The sequence below is a fragment of the Podarcis cretensis genome, assembly GCF_951804945.1.
Source record: "Podarcis cretensis genome assembly, chromosome: 11".
Taxonomy (NCBI): Eukaryota; Metazoa; Chordata; class Lepidosauria; order Squamata; family Lacertidae; genus Podarcis; species Podarcis cretensis.
In genome coordinates this window covers 16,582,333-16,605,222 of record NC_137180.1, presented here as the reverse complement: position 1 = coordinate 16,605,222, position 22,890 = coordinate 16,582,333, and the positions used below count along the sequence as shown (strand labels likewise).

The window sequence follows — 22,890 nt, the reverse complement described above, 5'->3', positions numbered from 1 at the left end:
GATCTTAAGCCCTATGCAGGCCAATACTGGAGGAGGAATAATTTTAAATATTCCCAAGAGGTTGCCAAGATGTCCAGGACTTTATATTTAGATATAAGCACCTGGAACTGAGAAAAAAATTGGTAACCCGTGCAGTTCGTTCATTCATTCATTCATTTATATACATACGTACTGTATATACATACATACTTTTCAAGTTTATACATTTCACTAATTTTATACATTTCACTAATTTTATACATTTCACTAATTTTACAATCATTTTGACATTTCAGAACTTGACATTCTTCCCCCACTTTCTGTAGTTCCTTAAATTTGTTTTTAATATCTTCTGCATATCCAAATTAACTTAATTTACTCATTTATTCATCTTCTTTAAATATACAGTCGTACCTTGGCTGCCGAATGCCTTTGAACCAGGGGCGTAGGAAGGGGGGGCGGAGGGGAGCAAGCCCTAGGCTCTGATCAGCAAGCCCTAGGCTCTGTGGTTTAGACCACAGTGCCACCCGCATCCCTTAGTCCTATGGGACCTTGGGCCAATTCCAATAGGGCCAAGCAGTCTTATATTATCCTCTGAAAGTTACCTTTCAGGAGAACCACTGTGTCTCCAATTCCCTAGGGAGAAGCTGCAAGGGGTTGCTGTGGTCAACAAGATCAAAAGCTGCTCAACAAGGTTGAACAACCCCTGCCTCTTCCCTGATGACCAAGGTAATTTCAAGGCAAGGGCCTGAGGCTTCCTAGAATTTGGTCCAGATAAACTGCTTGCTCCAAACATGCCAGCAGTTGAGCTGATACCACCATTGTCCCATAAACAATCTACAATCCCTAACACCTCGACCTGCTGAAGCATTGAGTGAGGTAGCTGAGGAGAAACAAGTACCACCCATTTAGTTATTTAATTTATTAAAGTATCAGCTAAAAGTGTAGCAAGAGCACTGCAGAGACTCTGTGTGCCAGGAGCTAAATTCATGGTGGTTAACTTTTGTAAAAATGTACAGCTTCTGATTGGCCCGTGCAGAGCTTGTCTGAAGCCCAGGGGAGGAGTATTGTAAAAGGTTATAAACTCAAACTCGAAAGGGACATGGGTGGCGCTGTGGCCTAAACCACTGGGCCTCTTGGGCTTGCCGATCAGAAGGTCAGAGGTTCGAATCCGCGTGACGGGATGAGCTCCCGTAGCTCTGGCCCAGTTCCTGCCAACCTAGCAGTTCGAAAGCACGCCAGTAGTGCAAGTAGATAAATAGGTACTGCTGCAGCGGGAAGGTAAACAGTTTTCCCGTGCGCTCTGGTTTCCATCATGATGTCCCGTTGCGCCAGAAGCAGTTTAGTCATGCTGGCCACATGACCTGGAAAGCTGTCTGCGGACAAACGCCGGCTGTCTTGGCCTGAAAGTGAGATGAGTGCACAACCCCAGAGTCGTCCGTGACTGGACCTAATGGTCAGGGGGTACGGTTACCTTTACCTTAGTCAGATTTGTGCTGTAACTAACAGGTTGGGATAAGCATGAAATCTAAAGACCCCAAATCAATCATACCATCACGAGTAGATAAACTGGTACCACTGTGGTGGGAAGGTAAATGATGTTTCCGTGTGCTCTGGTTTCACAGTGTTCCATTGTGCCAGAAGTGGTTTAGTCATGCTGGCCACATGACTCAGAAAGCTGTCTGCAGACAAACGCTGGCTCCCTCGGCCTGAAAGCGAGATGAGCGCCACAACCCCATAGTCGCCTTTGACTGGACTTAACTGTCCAGGGGTCCTTTACCTTTAACCTATAAACTCAAACAAAAAAGCAGCCAGTCCTTGGTGGGGGCCCCTGACCAATTTATCCCTCCAAGGTCTGGGGCAAGTGTACACAACTGTCCCCCATCCACTCTGCACATGCCTGGTTGAGGAGCTGATTCCTAGTGTGACAAGCCTACAGAAACTCAGTTTCCAGCTCTACTCTAGCAGGAAAGCATTGAGGGGCCGCAGTGGACAACAGCCAAACAACAACCATAAACGCAGATTAAATCCCATTGTTAGAGAGGAGGGGGATACCACCCTGATAGAAAGTTCTGTGCGAACGTTTATATAATTTAGCACAGTTTAAACGATCCCCTGTTTGAGTTTATGCAGCGACATGTGGGTTGCTAACTCGTCCTATCAATAATTATACCTTCCTGGTTGATAATCCCTTTCTGTCCCTCTTAAAGAAAACACACATGAATCTGAATCATGTTAACATAAACTACTTTACTATCGTTTCCGTGCGCTGCTCTGGTTTGCCAGAAGCGGCTTAGTCACACTGGCCACATGACCTGGAAGCTGTACGCCGGCTCCCTTGGCCAATAAAGCGAGATGAGCACAGCAACCCCAAAGTCATCCGTGACTGGACCTAACGGTCGGGGTCCCTTTACATTTTTACTTTACTATCAGATTCATTCAGGTTTACAGAGTTGTTTCTGAAGGCAAGCTTAGGTTACATAACAGATAAACTATATCCTAGATAGTAGTGAGTCATGAGAAGACTGCATCCGAGCCGTTACCAGTTAACACTCCTAGCAGCAACTAACCAACCAACCGACCAACTGACCAAACTGCCTGTCACATAGAGGCAGGTGGTCCTCTCGGAATGGTGGACTTGACTGACAGCTTTGTATCCCACAAGTTTCACACACACCAATGGAAATGTCAGCTATAAAATGTAAGCTTACCATTCATCTCAAGCTCATTGCAGGCCTTAGTTTTAGTTTAAAGGGGCAACGTATAAACGAAATAAGTTTTATTCACCCATTGCAGATCCAGGATCCCCACCTTTACCCCAGACTTGCATTTGGAGACCCGTTGATCATTTCTTTCCGTCAAAGCTAAAACTTAATTGATTCATGATTTCTGATCCTGGCAATTTCATTTGTTTGGCTCATCTTGCCCGGACCCCTTTGGAGACACTATTAAATTTATTAGGGTATATATGGATGCACAGATGCTATTGCACATTTAAAAGATTAACACGTGTGTTTGTGGGATCCGATACCATTAAAAAGACCACACATAGCCTGATAAAAAGCATGCAAAGATTCATGGCAGGGCAGTGAGTGACATAACAAGAATGAAATGCGGCAAGAGCGTTCGCCTTGATGCACCTCTTAACAGCAGCAGTGGTCCTCAGGCTTGTTTCTGTTGCTTCTCTTCTCCAGAGGCAAGGCTGTCATTTCTGATGAGCTACCACTGGCTATTAGCACGCTAATGTTTATGCAATAAAGAGCCTATGGCAAGTCAGGACTAACCAGCCATTGTGCTCCGTAGAGCTGAAATGGGGGCAATTCTCGCTATTACGATTTGTGCCTGAGCAGGTAGGCAACACATTTTCTAACTGCCTTTGGCTTAAACTGTACTTTGCTTTTGTAATACTTTGATGTTTGCATGCACTATTCTCGGAAACCTATTATCGTCACAGATAGATGATGGACCCAAAGAAGAAAGGAAGTTGGCGGTGTTTTGCAGAGTAGTTTGGACAGATTGCTAAAAATAAAAGAATAATGGCCTCAGTAATTTTACATACAGTCCAATTGATGAAGGTTTGGTGTGAAGGTAGAGGAGAGAGAGATTGGGAAGTTTTGCCACAATTTTAATTTTTTTAAAAAAAATTGCTACTATCTTCCAAATACTCTGACATCGTCCCATAGGCACTATGACCCTGTTTAATTTTATGGCCTTCCCCTTTAATTCCAAATGCAGCTGACAGGATTACATGCTGATACGACGCATTGCATTGTGAATCGGTGACTTCAGATAAAAAGCGGGCACACATGCTTATCTGCTTCATTTTAGAGAAATGAGGACTCCAATCGCATTGCATATTCACTGATATGCCTCTAACATTACTACGTACAGTCCACTGGTTAGAAGCCTAGGCCACAAATCAGGAAGTTAAGTTCAGACTCTCCAAGTGTCCCTGTTTTCCAGCGACAGCCTCAGATTTATAGAAGCCGTCACAGTTTCTGATTTGATCCCAGCATGTCCTGCTTTTCCTTAGGACATCCTTATTTTCACCAGAAAAATATTGGGGTGAGGGGGTAAAGGAGTTATGCAACCCCGAGCCAAAGAGATAAGTAACTATACAACCTTCAGAAGACATCTGAAGGCAGCCATATATAGGGAAATTTTTTAATGTTTAATGTTTTAATATATGTTGGAAGCAGCACAGAGTGGCTGGGGTCCAGTGAGATAGGTGGGGAATAATAATAATAATGGAATAGAACGTCCTAATTTTCATCAGAGAAATGTTGGAGGGTATGTAAGTTCAGTTTCAAACCACCCCTCTGCGACATCAGAAATACGGGAAGAAGGTATACCAATTTCACAGGGTTATTCTAAGGAGACCAAGGTCTGTCTGTGGTGCTTAGCTGCACAGTGCTAAGTAGTTTCTATTATTTTATCAATTACAAAAGAAAGAATAAATAAATATTGCAATATTGGGGGCTTGTTGCATATCCTGTATGTTTACTCTTTTCATAGGGAGGCGGATGGCGCTGTGGTCTAAACCCCTGAGCCTCTTGGGCTTGCCGATCAGAAGGTAGGTGGTTTGAATCCCTGCAACAGAGTGAGCTCCTGTTGCTCTGTCCCAGCTCCTGCCAACCTAGCAGTTCGAAAGCATGCCAGTGCAAGTAGATAAATAGGTATTGCTGTGGTGGGAAGGTAAACAGCATTTCTGTGCACTCTGGATTCTGTCACGTTGTCCCATTGTGCCAGAAGCTACTGTTAGGTCCATCACGAGATGTCCGCCAGCTTCCAACCACAGATACCAGCAGCCTTCAAGGAAGCAAACTTGCCTTATTATCGCTGCCTAGCATCCCACTGCCAGAGGATTGCCTCCTTCCATTCACCAGTTTGCCTCCTCCAAGTGGAAGAAACCGGGGCAGTGCTGAATGTCACATCCATTGCCAGGTGTGTGTCCTGCTGGAAACAGAAAAGGGCTTTCCCCTTGGCCTGCCTTTATATCCACTCAGTTGCCAAGTGCTTTTGTGACATCACAAGAAACCCACAGCCAATGGCAACAGCTGGGGAGGCATCATCTTCATTGCTTTGAGCCTCACAATGGCGGGTGGACCTATCAGTGATTGTGTGCTTGTTTATTCGGGACACGGGTTGAGCTGTGGTCTAAAACACTGAGCCTCTTGGGCTTCCCAATCAGAACGTTGGCGGTTTGAATCCCAGCTCCTGTCCAAGCTCCTGCCAACCTAGCAGTTCGAAACATGCCAGTGCAAATAGATAAATAGGTACCACAGCGGCGGGAAGGTAAACGACATTTCTGTACACTTTGGTTTCCATCATGGTGTCCTGATGCGCCAGAAGCTGTTTAGTCCTGCTGGCCACATGACCTGGAAAGCTGTCTGTGGACAAACGCCGGCTCCCTCGGCCTGAAAGCGAGATGAGCGCCGCAACCCCATAGTCACCTTTGACTGGACTTAACCGTCCAGGAGACCTTCACCTTTACCTTTCTTCGTCTTCTTCTTCTTCTTCTTCTTCTTCTTCTTCTTCTTCTTCTTCTTCTTCTTCTCTCTTTTCATATTTACTTTAAGCTCCCTAGATCAGGGGTTGGGAACCTGTGACTTTCCAGATGTGGGTGGACTCCAACCCCCAACAGCTCTATCAGCCTGGCAGATAGTCAGGAATGATGGGAGATGTAGTCCATCTGGAGGCACACAGGTTCTCCAACAATGCTTTAGACCACTGGTCTTCAACTGGTGGTTTGGGGCCCAGTAGTGGGCTGTGGCCAGATCCACAATAGATCACAACAGGAGCGCAACCGCTATGCAAATATATGGTAAAAAGTTAAGAACTGGGTATCCAAAAGAGTGGTTCGATTAAAAGTGGGTTCTGTGTCATCTTGGGAAAAGTAATGGAGGGAGGACTGAAAATTTACAGCATGCTATGCGTTGAAGGAGAACTATATGAAAATGATGTATCGTTGGTATTTAACACCCACAAAATTAGCAAAAATGTATAGAACTGCTTCAAATGTATGTTGGAAGTATAAGGAGAAGGAAGGCGTGTTCTATCATATGTGGTGGACGTGCAAGATGACAAAAGCATTCTGGGAAATGATATATAATGAGTTGAAAAAAATGTTTAAAATAACGTTTGTGGAAAAAACCGAAGCTTTTTTACAGGAATTTTAGATGCAGAGTTACCAAAGGAACAGAAACGATTATTCATGAATGTGATGACAGCAGCGCAGATACTACTGGCCCAGAGATGGAAAGAAGATAAAGTCAAGATCAGAGACAAATGGTTGATGAAGATGATGGACTACGCCAAAACGGCGAAATTGGTCAGGGAAATCAGAAACCAGGAAGATAGAAACTTTAATAAGGAATGGGGGGAAAAATACCATTTACTTCAGAGAATACTGTAAACAACTAAAAACTTTGGCAGGATTTGAGTAACACTTGTATTAAAAACTAAGGTAAAAATGGAGAAAATATATGATGCAGTAAAACAAGTTTGATAATGGAAACCATGGAGGGGTGGAGGGAAGTCAGGGAATCTTAAATGTTGATGATTATGATTAATGTTTGAATTCAAATAAATTGAATAATAAAATTGAATAATAAAAAAATAAAAGTGGGTTCTGTGTCTGAGGATGCCTGCTGGAGACTGAACAAGTGACTTGGGATCTTTCTTACGTACCATGAGTTGATAAGCAGAAAAGGACGACTGATCTTGTGCCATTCCTATGCCTTTATTCAGTCCTTCAAAAAGCAAACGCCTGCCCTGTAATGGACTTATGACAGCGAGGCTCTGCCAGCTCTCAGCTAGCTCAGATTTGCCAAGCATCTGGCATGAGTAAACAATGTTGCTTCCAACATTTTAATGTGACAAATTCAGACGGCATTTGTATTTGTGCGTGTGTGAGAGACCACTGGCGGGAGAGAAAGAGTATACATTCATAAAAACCTCTGTCAATCACTGCTTCAACGGTAGCACAGGAGGTGGCGGCAAAGCCAGAGCAGTTCGTTTAAGGGCTCTTCAGCAGACACAAAGAGCTCTGCACTGAAGTAAATGGCTTGTGGATTTTAGCTGAAAACGACGGAACTGGTATTTGGTAGCTTAAATGCAGGTTATTAATTTGAAAAAGCAAACAATTATAGCAGGAAATAAAATGCCAGATGACAACTGTGGCTCAGTTTTGCACCGTCTTCTACTGCCGCTTGGCATTTATGCAGCACATTTCAAATGTTTGAAGAAGTTCATATACGTTATCTCCATAATTCTGCTGGGGTGGGGAGTTAGCAGCTAGCCTAAGGCCACCCAGCGAGTACACGGTGACATCTCATCACAACAGCAATTCAACTTGATGTTTAGTTGGCATCAAACTGAAGACTAATCGTTGAGAAAAGGAGATCTGTTAGCTTATGGAAGGAGAGGGAAGACCCAGTTAAGTCTACTCACAGCTGCTGAATCCACGTCAATATTGGGTAGCTGCTAGATGAAAAATGCACATGGCACTTGACTCTCACACGACACGCTCCCTACATTGGCCGAAATCATTGAGGTGGGCAGACACAGCTGGCTGGTTGAATGATAACTGTTTCTAGAGATGGACGAGTTGTCACAAGCTTGTTTTCTATCACTGGGGTTTTGTCACATGAGGACTAAAGCAGAAGACAATTTGACCAATGGGGGAAATAACTGCATGGTGACTCTTTCATTAGTTTTTGATTGCCAATAAGTTTCAAAATGGAAGGGACTTTACCAAACCACAGACTTTACTCCACTAGGTCTTATGTTTTGTCAAACTTGGGACATGGCCAGTGTTTCTCTGGCATGTGGCGAAGAATAAGCCATCATATTCTGAGAATATTTTTACATTTCATTTCCCTGTACACCATACTGTCACCCAGCAAGAACTTGCTGCCATAGTAAGGAGGCTGGTCAGTAATAATCATAATCATAATGATTTATTATTTAAGCCACTCTGGGCGGCTCCCAACAGAACATTAAAAACACGATCAAACATTAAAAACTTCCCTCAACAGGGCTACCTTCAGATGTCTTCTAAAAGTCAGTTGTTTATTTCCTTGACATCTGATGGAAGGGCGTTCCACAGGGCAGGTGCCACTACTGAAAAGGCCCTCTGCCTGGTTCCCTGTAACCTCACTTCTTGCAGTGAGGGAAGCACTAGAAGGCCCTTGGAGCTGGACCTCAGTGTCCTGGCTGAACGATGGGGGTGGAGATGCTCCTTCAGGTGTATTGGGCTGAGGCCGTTTAGGGCTTTAAAGGTCAGTGCCAACACTTTGAATGGTGCTCAGAAATGTACTGGGAGCCACTGTAGGTCTTTCAGGACTGATGTTGTATGGTCTCGGTGGCCACTCCCACTCACCAGTCTAGCTGCCGCATTCTGGATTAGTTGTAGTTTCTGGGTCACCTTCAAAGGTAGCGCCACGTACAGCGCATTGCAATAGTCCAAGCGGGAGATAACCAGAGCATGCGTCACTCTGATGAGACAGTCTGCGGGCAGGTAGGGTCTCAGGCTGCGTACCAGATGGAGCTGATGGACAGCTGCCCTGGACACAGAATTGACCTGCACCTCCATGGACAGCTGTGAGTCCAAAATGACTCCCAGGCTGTACCCCTGGTCCTTCAGGGGCACAGTTACCCCATTCAGGACCAGGAAGTCCTCCACACCTGCCCACCCCCCGCCCCCACAAATCAGTATTTAGTCCAGATTCAACCCAAATCTGTTAGCCGTCATCCATCCTCCAACCGTCTCCAGACACTCACACAGGACCTTTACCGCCTTCACTGGTTCTGATTTAAAAGAGAGGTAGAGCTGGGTTTCATCCACATACAGATGATATGCTATCTCAAGTCCAGCATCAATCAATAAAGCAACACCTTAGCAAAAGATGCAACAGCTGAACTTGCTGGTACAAGAAATACAACTGATTAGAACCTTGTCTTAGAGGTTTAACCCCACTTAAAACTGCAGGTCCTTCCATAACAGGTGAGCACGCTGAAGCAATATCTCAAAGCAGAATCAGTGGGTTACCTGCTCTACCAGGTAACCCACAACTTCTGGAACAGCCCTAATCCTAGCCTGGAGGGAATGTCAGCAAACATTAGGCAAAACATCGCCTTGCCTTTGGAAAGGCTAGCAATGAGTCATTGCTATTCAAGACCATCCAGTGATTAAAACCAGGTTACCACTCACATATTCAGAGCTAATCTAAAGTCCCTTTTTCTAGTTACATTTTCTCTTTTAAAACAAATGAGCCAGGACTTCATTAACATGCTCTTCTGCTCAGAAACTTTTATGAAATAGCTGCAAACACCATGACCGGAGGCTTTCAGTTCAAAGCAAATTCTTCTTGCTTAAAAAAAAATAAATCCAACTATTTTGTCCTTAGCAGGTACAATGTTAAAACGGTATCTTATAAGTTAGAAGAGGTCAAGACAGCACATTTCTTTTCACTCCTCGCTCTCTGCTAATAAAGCCTGCAACTGCATTATATGAAATTAAATGGGAACCGTTATCAACTTCCCTTTCCCCCTGGAAAGTGCAGCATCATTGGTGCTCAAACAGTCCTTTTAATGAACTACCAATTACCATATTTTTCGCTCTATAAGACGCACCAGACCACAAGACGCACCTAGTTTTTGGAGGAGGGAAACAAGAAAAAAAAAATATTCTGAATCTCAGAAGCCAGAACAGCAAGATGGATCGCTGCGCAGTGAAAGCAGCAATCCCTCTTGCTGTTCTGGTTTCTGGGATAGCTGCGCAGCCTGCTTTCGCTCCATAAGGCGCACACACATTTCCCCTTAATTTTTAGGAGGGAAAAAGTGAGTCTTATAGAGCAAAAAATACAGTACTACGAAGCGCAAAGGACCTCAGTGGCCAGGAATCCTCAAGTCCGTTATCTAGCACAAACATCTATGCAGCTGCACTATAAATTCTTAGAGGGCTGGACTGTTAGCCTGCTAAATCTCTAATGTTTCAGGTGCAAGAGATGACCTACTCTCTCCTCGTTATATTTCTAAGTGGGAACCCAGCCTTTCTTTCCAGTTCATTTGCCAAGGTGCTTACTGAGCCAGTAAAGTTTCGACTGAGTGAAGGACTGCCATGGCATCCTCTGCCGGCAATGATGGCGGAACCACCCAACTGCTAGGCCATAGAATTAGTGAATGGCTGCAAAACAGCAGTATTTATCCCGTGCCAATTCAGTCAAAATGCCAAGCTAGCTTGTGTTTTAGTGTTTCTTGGTTAACCTCGGCAACTGCAGTTTTTCATTCAAAGTGTATTCATTTTATTTTATTTTATTTTATTTTATTTTATTTTATTTTATTTATTTTATTAATTTGTATTTATACTTTTCAGGTTTATACATTTCCTTAATTTTACAATCATTTTAACATTTCAAAACTTGACTTTCTTCCCCCTCTTTCTGCAGTTCCATATATATATATATATATATATATATATATATATATATATATCTTCTGCATATCCAAATTCATTTAATTTGCTCAACTTGTTTATCTACTTTAAATATGTATTTTTGTTCTCTTCCGGGTTGGCGCCATCGCCGAATGGCGGACTTCCTCCGAGCTTCGGAGGGAGCCTGCTCGGCAGGGGCTGGGTTCTACCGCGCCGGTGACGCGGGGACCCTCAAAAACCATGGGCGCTGAAACCCATGGGCATGGTGACTCGGCGGGCACCGTTTGCGTCCCCCCGACCCGCGAAGGATCCTTTTTAAAGGCTGCAGAGCGGGTGACAGGGGGGGGGGTGCTGTGAGTCCTCCGCTTCCCCTGCCGAGCGAAGCCGCATGCCATTCGACGGAGAGCGCTGACTTCTTCCATTGAAAATTTGGACTTTAAAAGAATAACCCGTGAGTAATTGGAACTTGGATTAAAAAAGGGGAAAAATTCTTTTTAAATTCGGAGCGAGCGGGGGAGGTGCAAAAAGGAAGTCAGCCTCCCCCCTGTTGTAGAGGAGCTAAAGCAAAGGATTTGACAACTAAGATCGAGTGCAACCTTTTTTTGATAAAATTATTAACTTCGCAATGGAAAATTATAAGACTGGGCTGGAGGAGAAAAGTGGAATGTGAATTAAAAGGCAACCCCCCCCCCCCGGAAACCCCGGGAGCGATCCGTAAGAGCGCCGGGAGAGGAGAAATAGAGGTTTTGACAGCTGTCAAAGGAGCTGTCAAAGCGGAAGAACAAAAAGAGAACTTTGTTACGAGGACTTTGCTGGTCACATTTGTTACAAATTGGATATAAATTGTTTAAAACAAGGAATAATAAGTTACTTTGTTGGGTGTGATCGGGAAGGAAACTGAGCTACTATAATCCCTCTAGAGGAGCTGTGGGACACTACAAGTATTGTTGGCATCGAATTTGAATAGGACTTTTTATCTCCTGGGAAACTGCAGAAATGGAACACTATTTTGTCTACAGAGGTCTACACACTAAAGGAGACAATAGATTTATCTATTGAAGAATGGAAGGGACTTGACGTAATGTTTTGTTCCTGAATAACAAAGCCTCTGCAGAGGAATTAGAAGCTTTTTGGAATTAGAACATTTGTGCAGGAGAGCAGGAACAAAAAAAAAAAAAAGAGGAGGAGAGAGAACAACAAGAACAACAAGAATAACAAGAACTGGACAAAGTTGGAAGATAGACTCCTTCCAAGATTGGACATGTGAAATCAAAGATGACCAAAAGACGGCAAAGACTAATAAAAAGACGGCAAAGCGGACTGGTGAAGGACTGTGGTTTAGATGTGGGAGCTCCAGGATGACAGTAGATATTGACGGACATTGGGAACGCAACCGGGAAAGGGGGGAGGGAAATTTGGAATCCAAAGGGTGTTAAATTACATTTTATTCTTTTTTCTATTTTTCTGTTTATTTTAATCTGTATTGCATATTAAAGAGGGGAACTCGTGGAAGGGAACAGGTCGATTTTAGGGGATGGGAAAATATTTTTTAAATTGGGTCAATGATAAATAATTTTAAAATTTGGGGTAAGAATTTGTTGAATCTATTTGAAAGAATTGGAATACAAGAGGGGGAGGGGAGGGGAAGTCCTGGAAGGATGCCAATGAAAATTAGGTTTTAAATTTGGATGTTTTTCTTTTTCTGTTATATTTGAAAATCTTTAATAAATATTATTTTTTTAAAAAAATGTATTCTTGTTAAACTGCAGGTTATTACAATAATCCTGCTTATGTTTTTATATGTTTGAAATTTATCTGTAAATATTAAATAAACAATTTCCATTCTTTTATAAAAAGTTTGTTATTTTGATTTCTTATTCTTCCAGTAAGTTTTGCCATTTCTGCATATTCCATAATTTTTTTATCCATTTTTCTTTTGCTAGGACTTCTGCTTCTTTCCATTTTGGGGCGAGTAATGTTCTTGCTGCTGTAGTAGCATACATAAATAATTTTCTATACGATTTAGGTAGTTCTGTCCCTATAATTCCCAAAAGAAAAGCTTCTGGTTTCTTTACAAAGGTTATTTTAAACATCCTTTTCAATTCATTATATATCATTTCCCACTAAGCTTTGACCTTAATTTACTCGTATTAATTTAAAACATTTGTAGCTGGTATAACTCAGTTGGTAAAGCCCAAGTCTCTTAATCTCAGGGTCGTGGGTTCGAGATCTGCAAAAGATTCCTTGATTGCAGGGGGATGGACTAGATGACCCTTTTGGCCCCTTCTACAGTTCTATGATTCTGTGATTTCTTTACTGCACTTCATCAAAATATTCCAAGGTGGCATCCCAAAACGCAAATAAAGTCCAGCTAAAATGTATTGAAGTCCATCTTCACAATCATCAAACCAGAACGCCCCACTAGCATCATTAATGCAAATTAGCAACTTGACGTTAACTGCCTTTTTATTCTGAGCTTTGTGAGCTCATAACATCACCGCTATCTGACATTTATGCTTTTGCTGTTCCATCATAAGGCTTTAACGTATACCCATTATAGGGGATGCGGGTGGTGCTGTGGGTTAAACCACAGAGCCTAGGACTTGCCGATCAGAAGGTCGGCGGTTCGAATCCCCGTGATGGGGTGAGCTCCCGTTTCTTGGTCCCTGCTCCTGCCAACCTATCTGTTCAAAAGCACGTCAAAATGCAAGTAGATAAATAGGTACCACTCTGGCGGGAAGGTAAATGGCGTTTCTGTGCGCTGCTCTGGTTCACCAGAAGCGGCTTAGTCCTGCTGGCCACGTGACCCAGAAGCTGTACGCCGGCTTCCTCGGCCAAAAAAGCGAGATGAGCGCCGCAACCCCAGAGTCGGCCACGACTGGACCTAACGGTCAGGGGTCCCTTTACCTTTACCTTATACCCATTATAAACAAGAGCTAGAAAGGGGAGCAGTTAAAGCAGGAATATTCAAAGTCCCCTGCAGGGGTCAAGATGGAGCAATTCCATATGCATCCCAGTCCCTAGAAATCAGTGTAATCAGCTGAGAGAGAAAAAGGAAACACATAAGCAACTACAAGCAACAACTGATTTAGGCCCATCTGAATGACGCATAATTGTGCATGTGTGCACAGTGCCAAAGCCAGAAGTGGCCCTCAAAGGGCAGGGGCAGGGCGGGCTTATGCACACTCCACCAACATGCACAGGAGTCTGGAGCATAAAGCGAGTATTGCCTGTATAGACACACAAAATATTTCAATGAACAAGCAAATCCCAGCCGCAGTCGCAATGAACTCTGAAGACATCCTTGGTTAGGGACTTAAGGTACACAATTTATACAGGGCAATACTGGGAACAAAATAAAAAGAAAAGGAGATATCCTTATACAAAAAGCCACAAGACTCTTTTCGTCCACCTGGTACTTTTCAATAGGGATTTCGTACTACTTGGCTGTCTATAATCAATTCCGCATATACCTGTGTCTCAGTCTCTCTCTTGAGGCCTGATCTTTTACAGATTGTGGGTGGTTTTGTGGGTGGGTGTTCAAGTCACACAAGCTCCTGCCGTCTGAACATTCAGAATCTTTCATTCTGCTCTGCAACACAAAGTTCATTGCCATGAATTATTTACGTAAGGAGAGCTATTTGTAAGGAGCGATATCGTCATGAGAACATCAGATATGCAATTAGATAACCGGACTTCTTGTCCTCGCTTTGAAATGGACCAGATGATTGAATCCGGGCCAAGACAATTTCCTGTGTCCCTCTATTTCCCCTCCTAAACGTTTGTTAGATTGTCTTCTGACATTACACGTACTTCATGATAAAGCGTTGCAAACGCACTCATGTTCCAGTAACATTACCTATTTATTGTTGGTCGGTTGTTTATTATCCGTCAATTGCTGAACCAAACGCTTCCATCCAAAACAGGAATATTGTGTTATTCTGTATAATAATAATAATTTATTATTTATACCCCGCCCATCTGGCTGTGTTTCCCCAGCCACTCTGGGCCGCTCCCAATCAAGTGTTAAAAACAGTACAACGCTAAATATTAAAAACTTCCCTGAGCAGGGCTGCCTTCAGATGTCTTTTAAAGATGGGATAGCTGCTTATTTCCTTCACATCTGAAGGGAGGGTGTTCCACAGGGTAGGTGCCACTACTGAGAAGGCCCTCTGTCTGGTTCCCTGTAACCTCACTTCTTGCAATGAGGGAAACACCAGAAGGCCCTCGGTGCTGGATCTCAGTGTCCGGGCTGAACGATGGGGGTGGACATGCCCCTTCGGGTATACAGGACCGAGGCCGTTTAGGGCTTTAAAGGTCAGCACCAACACTTTGAATCGTGCTTGGAAAGGTACTGGAAGCCAATGCAGATCTCTCAGAACCGGTGTTATGTGGTCCCGGCGGCCGCCCCCAGTCACCAGTCTAGCTGCCGCATTCTGGATTACTTGCAGTTTCCGGGTCACCTTCAAAGGTAGCCCCACGTAGAGCGCGTTGCAGTAGTCCAAGCGGGAGATAATCAGAGCATGCACCACTCTGGTGAGACAGTCCGTGGCAGGTAGGGTCTTAGCCTGCGTACAAGGTGGAGCTGGTAGACAGCTGCCCTGGACACAGAATTGACCTGTGCCTCCATGGACAGCTGTGAGTCCAAAATGACTCCCAGGCTGCGCACCTGGTCCTTCAGGGGCACAGTTACCCTATTCAGGACCAGGGAGTCCCCCACACCCACCCGCCCCCTGCCCCCCCAAAACAGTACTTCTGTCTTGTCAGGATTCAACCTCATATAACCTCATATGTATAAGCCTTCAACAACCTGGTGCTCTCCAGGTGTTTTGGACTACAGTTTCCAACAGCTCCAGCCAAACCCTTCCATATTATTGTAATGGTTCAATGCTGATCGAGCAAGTCTGCACAACTTGTAACTCAACAAACCCAAGACGACAATGCTCTGTTGCTTGACATTTCCTCAACATTTTGTGTTCCAGGGAAGCCATAAAAAACAGAAGTTTATAAGCCCACCTACCTAGCTGGCAGGTTGCCTTTGATCACAAGTTGGAAAAAGTGGGAAATTACACATTAACAGATTATTATTTTTTAAGTATGAGAATAAAGCTGATCTCTTTTCTCTTATTTGCTCTGTTCTCCCATACAGGCAAGGTTTGGGGTAGAGATATTACAAATAATTTGGTTGGGTTGATGTGGAAATAACACCTCCATTCCTTTCAAATCTTTCCTTTCAAGCTTCTGTAGCACAGACAGATGCAACCGCCCCCCCCCAAAGCCAACACACAGGAAGTCGGCATTTAATTGTAGCTGTAGTTTGATATTATAAAAACAATAAAAGGGAACTTCCAGTTCCTTCCTCAAACTAGCCAAGTAAGTGAAATGTCTTTCCACTTCCAGCACATTGGTATTTCTGAGATAGCCAACGATGCACAAAAGTTAAAGGAGGAAACAAAAAGTATTGTCATACTGAATGGCAGTGGCTCGGTGACTCTGATTTGGGGTCTCTCCCAGCCCAGACCTGGAAATGCCAGAGACTAGACCTAGGAGCACCTTCACATGCAAAGCACTGCTCGTATCACTGAGCGATGACAGTTCTATTTCCTTGGTGATATCGCTGTTTTATCATGGTTTATCTCCCAGCCTTACATTCTTGGGACTGAGGAATGACAACAAAGATCATTCTAGATTCTAGACTACACATCCTCACAGGTCAACCCATTCATCCCCCCATTCTTCACATTTCCAGACTCAAGTTTTAAAAGAGATTTTTTTTGGGGGGGGGGAGGGGTAGGAAAGCATTGGGAGGGTGGGAAAGAGAAGATGAAAAGAAGCCAAAGAATGATGTTAGAAATCCAGGAGCACAACTGCTAGCCTCAGGGCTGAATGTTTTAAGTGAATATGACCTATTAAACATGGAGAAATGGAGCGTTTATAGTAGATATCACATCAGCCCTTTTTAAACTAATAAAATATTTACAAAGAATATACAGTGGTACTTCAGGTTACGAACTTAATTCTTTCTGGAGATCCGTTCTTAACCCGAAACCATTCTTAACCTGAGGCGCACTTTCTCTAATGGGGCCTCCCGCTGCTGCCGCACCGCCAGCATGCGATTTCTGTTCTCATCCTGAGGTAAAGTTCTTAACCCGAGGTACTACTTCTGGGTTAGCGGAGTTTGTAACCCAAAGCGTTTGTAACCCGAAGTGTTTGTAACCTGAGGTACCACTGTACCACTGGCCTCGTGCCTTTTGGGATTACAGTTGTAATATACTTCAGGTTACAGACTCCACTAACCCAGAAATAGTACCTCAGGTTAAGAACTTTGCTTCAGGATGAGAACAGAAATCGTGGTCCGGCGGTGCGGCGGCAGCAGGAGGCCCCATTAGCTAAAGTGGTGCTTCAGGTTAGGAACAGTTTCAGGTTAAGAACGGGCCTCTGGAACGAATTAAGTACTTAACCCGAGGTACCACTGTATATGTGTACAACACACATACACCCATTGGAATGTGTGGGGTGTATACACATCAGAAAAGGGACAATAATCAGGTGCCAGATTACCTTTGACAACTGGGAGTATTGTTTAGCCCGTTGTGGTATTGATAAAAATGCTACATTTTATAAGTGATGTTGTGAAGAAAATCCTGGGCATCTGTTTCCATAGGAAGGATTCCAAACAGCTTCCCCATTCCCAAAGAAAGCTACTAAATCATCATATGGGGGGTGGGGGTGGAGTCAGTGTTCAAACAATCATACAACTGGAACTGACTCTAAGGGGCATCTAGTCCAACCCCCTGCAAGGCAATGGTTAGAGCAGGGGTAGTCAACATGATGCCTTCCATATGTTCTTGAACTGCAAGTTGTATTCGGCAGGAATGGCTAGGAATGATGGGAATTGTAGTTCACCAACATATGGAAAGTACCATGTTGGCTACCCCTGGGTTACAGTGTTGGATTAGGGCTGTGAAGACACAGGTTCAAATCCCCATTCAGCCACAATGCTCACTGAGCTATCTTGGTCCACACTCACCCCATACCCTCCAACATTTCTTTGATGAAAATAGAGACGTCCTATTCCATGCCTTCCAACCTTTCTCTGATGAAAATAGAGGCATCCTAAGGAAAAGCAGGACATTCCAGGATCAAATCAGAAACCTGATGAAATGGAAGGTGCTCCGTTTCTCCTGCTGCTTCACTGAAGGGGCGTTGAGCAGAGAGGGGGAGATTTTTTTTTTCTTGTTCTCCCCCTCTAAAACAAGGTGCGTCCTATGGTCCAGTGCGTCCTATAGAGCGAAAAATACGGTATCTCCCAGGGCTTTCAGAAATATAAGAAACCGAAGAGTTCTAAGTATTATTCAACCTTCCCCATCTGAAGTTTTGCTTTGTTGCATAATTTGGGATAGTAGGTGATTTTTCAGATCAATTCACTTGAATGCTTGCAATCTCTCTAGCTTGCCACACCATTTCTAGGCTAAAGCTCTCAGTATGTATAATTTCTTTTCATAAAAGCACTTTCAGAAATACATTCTGCTCCTTTCAAGCTAGTGCATTATTACCTTTCCACTTTCTATTTCCAGCTACAAAAAAAAAAAATCACCACACATTAAGAGAGAAAACAAAAGTTATTTGGAAAAATATTGCTACTCCTAAGTCACATACTGAGAATCTGAAGATTGGTGGAATTCTAAGGACATCAAAGGCTAGTTCTCTTTCTAGGCTAGTTTTCTCAAGCTTGGTGCCTTCCAAATGTTTTGGACTACAGGTCCCATCAACCATGCTGCCTCTGGCTGCTGGGAGTTATATCTGAAACCATCTGGAGGTTCTCAGGAGAAGGAAGACTGCCCCAGAAGCACAACCAGCACCGCTCACCCAGCTTCCATTTTGTTTCAACAGAGGCTGTGCAAGAAAATGGTGCCCTGTTTTGCTTTCTCCCTAATTCTTCAAATGAACCAGAAGCGACTTCATGTAGTACCCTACAACCTTATGTAGAAAAATCTAGTCTGTTTGCTCTCACAACTTGACCTGAGATGGAGCGGTTCTTAACATTTGGGATGCATGTGCTTAAAATTCTTATTTTAGTCAGTTGATATTCTTCATTCAAAAAAAAAAAAAAGCACCCCAAAGTCTCCAGAAAAACCTAAGCTGCATTTTCAGAGCCTTATCATTCCATTCCATTCCATTCTGCAGTTTCAATGCTCATAGGGTACTGCCTATAAGACATTTCAAATGGAATGAATTTAGAGGCAGGCAATTGCAGTCATTCGCCTCATAACAGAGTCTTTTAAAGACGGGTCCAATTACCCCTTATATTACTCCACTATTTCATGTAGTTACTTATCTGCTCACATGGAAAATTTCCCCCTAGCAAGAGTATGTCTGTGAAGGTACTCCAACCACAGGATTCCCATAAAAGACAAAGGGACGAGCTGGAGAAAGAAAGTGGCTGTGCTCCTTAGGCCTGTGCTGTTTTGTTTCTCTAGTGACTTTGCTGGCACCTTGTGAGCTACTGCTGAGCTGTGCCTGAATCTTGCCTTGACATGCTGACATTTCTGAGAAGGATAATTCTGGTTTCAAATCATTTCTTTACGGCAAATGTTGACAGGCAGGGTTGGTCCTAGAACATCAGCTTTGCATGTAAAAAGTCCTAGGTTCAGTTCCAGGTATCTTCTGCTTGAAACCCTGGAGAGGGACTGCTGGTCAGTATACGGAATACTTAGATGGACACTAGCAATGATTCTTCAACATCAACTTCGTTGGACTGGTCGTGTTGTGCTAATGCCTGATTATCGTCTTCCAAAACAACTACTCTATTCCAAATTTAAAAACGGAAAGCATAATGCTGGTGGTCAACAAAAGAGGTTCAAAGACTCTCTCAAGGTAAATCTTAAAAAATGTAGGATAGACACCGACAACTGGGAAACACTGGCCTGCGAGCGCTCCAGTTGGAGAGCAGCCTTTTCCAAAGGTGTCATGGGCTTTGAAGACACTCGAACTTAGGACGAAAGGGAGAAAAGTGCTAAGAGGAAGGCACATTTGGCAAACCCTCACTATGTTCAGCTCCTACCTGGAAACCTATGTCCCCACTGTGGAAGGATGTGTGGATCCAGAATTGGCCTCCACAGTCACTTACAGACTCACTTTTAAAACCGTGTTCAAGGAAGACAATCTTACCCAGCTACGAGTGATCGCAGAAGAAGACGACTTAGATGGATCAATGGTCTGGCTCAGCGTAAGACAATTTCCTGTATCCTTGTACTCTGCAAGTTTAACTTTGCTGATACCTGGCAGACAGGAGCACTGCTGAATTTCGTTCTGGTAAAACCTTGTGGGAAATAGATGTGCTGGAGGCAAGAGAAGACATTTGACCCGTAGGTGTAGGCACAGGGCTCTATATTCCAGGGACAATCCTGGAATTACAGAAGCCATCCCGGTTTCTGATTTGATCCCAGAATGTCCCGCTTTTCCTTTTTCCTCCCCTCCATGTCTCAGAGAACAATTAAAAGTGGGGTTTCTGTGTAGGTGCAAAAATGGAGTTTATACTGAAAATAAAATACCTGCACCAAATGAAGTGGGCATATGAAGCCCTTCCCATAATTTTGAAGGAAGAGGTCACCAATCCACTTGGTTATGATGGTGATGATGATACCCTGCCTTTTTCTGACAGGGACACAAGACAGCTTATCACTAAAGGAATATTTCATTCCATTTATCCGTGGAAGATGCTGCACACGATCCCTTCCCTCACACAGTTTTTCTTTACAATAATCCTGTGAGGTAGGTTCAGCAGAGAGGTTGCCATTGGCCCACAGTGACTAATGTATATGTGTCTATGACATATACATATATTCAGTGAGATCAAATGCGGAAGAGGTTTCCTGATGTAGAATAGAACGTCCCTATTTTCATCGGAGAAATGTACATACAGTAGCTGAACTAAAAGGTGACGTTATGTAAAAGCTGATGTTGTGGAGGTTGGGTGTTTGTTTTTTGAAAAAAAAAAAAAGCTCACTGCTAGAAGTACTGTTTTTGGGGGACAGGAGGCGGGCAGGTGTGGAGGATTCCCTGGTCCTGAATGGGGTAACTGTGCCCCTGAAGGACCAGGTGCGCAGCCTGGGAGTCATTTTGGACTCACAGCTGTCCATGGAGGCACAGGTCAAATCTGTATCCAGGGCAGCTGTTTACCGGCTCCATCTGGTACGTAGGCTGAGACCCTATCTGCCTGCAGACTGTCTCGCCAGAGTGGTACATGCTCTGGTTATCTCCCGCTTGGAATACTGCAATGCGCTCTACGTGGGGCTACCTTTGAAGGTGACCCGGAAACTACAACTAATCCAGAATGCGGCAGCTAGACTGGTGACTGGGAGCGGCCACCGAGACCATATAACACCGGTCTTGAAAGACCTACATTGGCTCCCAGTACGTTTCCGAGCACAATTCAAAGTGTTGGTGCTGACCTTTAAAGCCCTAAATGGCCTCGGTCCAGTATACCTGAAGGAGCGTCTCCTCCCCCATTGTTCTGCCCGGACACTGAGGTCCAGCTCCGAGGGCCTTCTGGCAGTTCCCTCACTGCGAGAGGTCAAGTTACAGGGAACCAGGCAGAGGGCCTTCTCGGTAGTGGCGCCCACCCTGTGGAATGCCCTCCCATCAGATGTCAAAGCAATAAACAACTACCTGACATTCAGAAGACATCTGAAGGCAGCCCTGTTCAGGGAAGTTTTTAATATGTGACATTTTAGTGTATTTTTCATCCTTGTTGGAAGCCGCCCAGAGTGGCTGGGGAAACCCAGCCAGATGGGCGGAGTACAAATAATAAATTATTATTATTATTATTATTATTATTATTATTATTATTATTATTTCTAATTATTTCTCATACGTTTTCTGCATTGTTTTACTTACTAACCACTTAATATGCCGTGAATCACTTACAGAACAATTTTCTGGGAAAGTGGCACACGAATAAACAGACGGTGATGATCTCAGACAGGAAAGCATTAAGAGTGGCGTTCAACTATGTTTTACTTGGAGTAAACCACTGGAATTAATGAACATGACTTAACTTTGGTCCATTCATTCCAACAAGTCCAGTCCGAGTAAAACCTAGCTGAAAATCACCCTAAGAATATTGGTTTAACTGCAAACATAATTCCTTTTATTAAACATTAAACATGTGCTCCCATAGGGGAAATATCCAAACAGTCTTGAGGAAAAAATGAAAATCCTGGCTATTAACTACTACGTTTTTATTGCCCTATTAACAAACCGCCTTAAAAATCCCAACTGCAGACAATGGGCTTGGTGTTATACAAGGGCCAATGCCCTTCCACCACTTAATTCTGCAGCTCTGTTTTGAATGCAAAGCTCCGTCTTGCGCTGCCCATTAACAAAGCCATTTTTCTTCCAGCTGTTAAGGGTTAGATGTGCAACATCCATTAAGAGAGCTACTTGATGGCATGACTGGCAAGGATGCTGCAAAAGGAGAAAGATCATCGCAGGCCCGGAAAATTAATGCATCCTTCAGAACAGAGCTCCCACCATCCATTATTACCAAACATTGATTAAGCATCAGTGTGATCAGCAGAACCAAATATTTTTTATTGCTAACATAGGAAGATGTCATGTCCACCGTTTAGAGCTGGGTTAGGGAAGGGAGAGCATTACACTAGCAAACGCATCACAAGGAACCAGCGGCGCGGCATTAGCATCCAACCTTTGGGCAGATGTTGGCGGATCCCATTGAGTGTGCATGTGTAAATAAAGCACCTACCTCTTTATTCCTTCAAGCTGAGCATAGGGTGGATTTTGAACTACAGTGGTACCTTGGGTTAAGTACTTAATTCATTCTGGAGGTCCGTACTTAACCTGACACTGTTCTTAACCTGAAGCACCACTTTAGCTAATGGGGCCTCCTGCTGCCACTACGCCGCCGGAGCACGATTTCTGTTCTCATCCTGAAGCAAAGTTCTTAACCTGAAGCACTATTTCTGGGTTAGCGGAGTCTGTAACCTGAAGCGTAGGTAACCTGAAGCATATGTAACCAGAGGTACCACTGTACTGCTGATCTCAGAAAAACTGAAGCTTGGAGCTGCAGTTTGGAAGTGGGAGAAACACACAGGAAGAACGCCAAACAGTGGAGGTTAAACCAACCCATTTCCAGCCCCGGGAGGAGCAAGCAAGCGTTTGCACGACACACCTATACACACTGCAGGTGTCGCAACACACAGTTTGGAAAGCTCTGCCTTAAATGAAGTCTGGACTCAGCATCACAGGGGAGCGACTGGTGACCTTCAAGAGAGATGAGGCAACGTGGGTGACCCCAGTCCCCTCACTCCAAGTTCTGAGTAGCAGCAGAAGAAATCCTTACATTTTTAACATTATGAAGTTTCTCTGTACAAACACACAACCAAAACCTATGTTTTCTACCTCCTGACCCCCGGACTGGACACCTCTGGTTTGTGACTTTTAAGCCAGAA

At 43.9% G+C, this 22,890-nt stretch overlaps 1 protein-coding gene across 3 annotated transcripts in view; it reads right to left on the bottom strand.

The window, feature by feature from the left end:
- MARCHF3 (membrane associated ring-CH-type finger 3) overlaps positions 1–22,890 on the bottom strand; it is a 152,983-nt gene that overhangs the window by 84,779 nt on the left and 45,314 nt on the right. The window contains exon 1 of one of the 3 annotated variants that reach the window (XM_079995830.1): positions 17,448–17,515. The exons of the other annotated variants lie outside the window; for them this stretch is intronic. The gene's annotated coding sequence lies outside the window, so the exon portion shown is untranslated. Of the gene's footprint in view, positions 1–17,447; positions 17,516–22,890 lie in introns of those variants that run through there. 3 annotated transcript variants of the gene reach the window in all.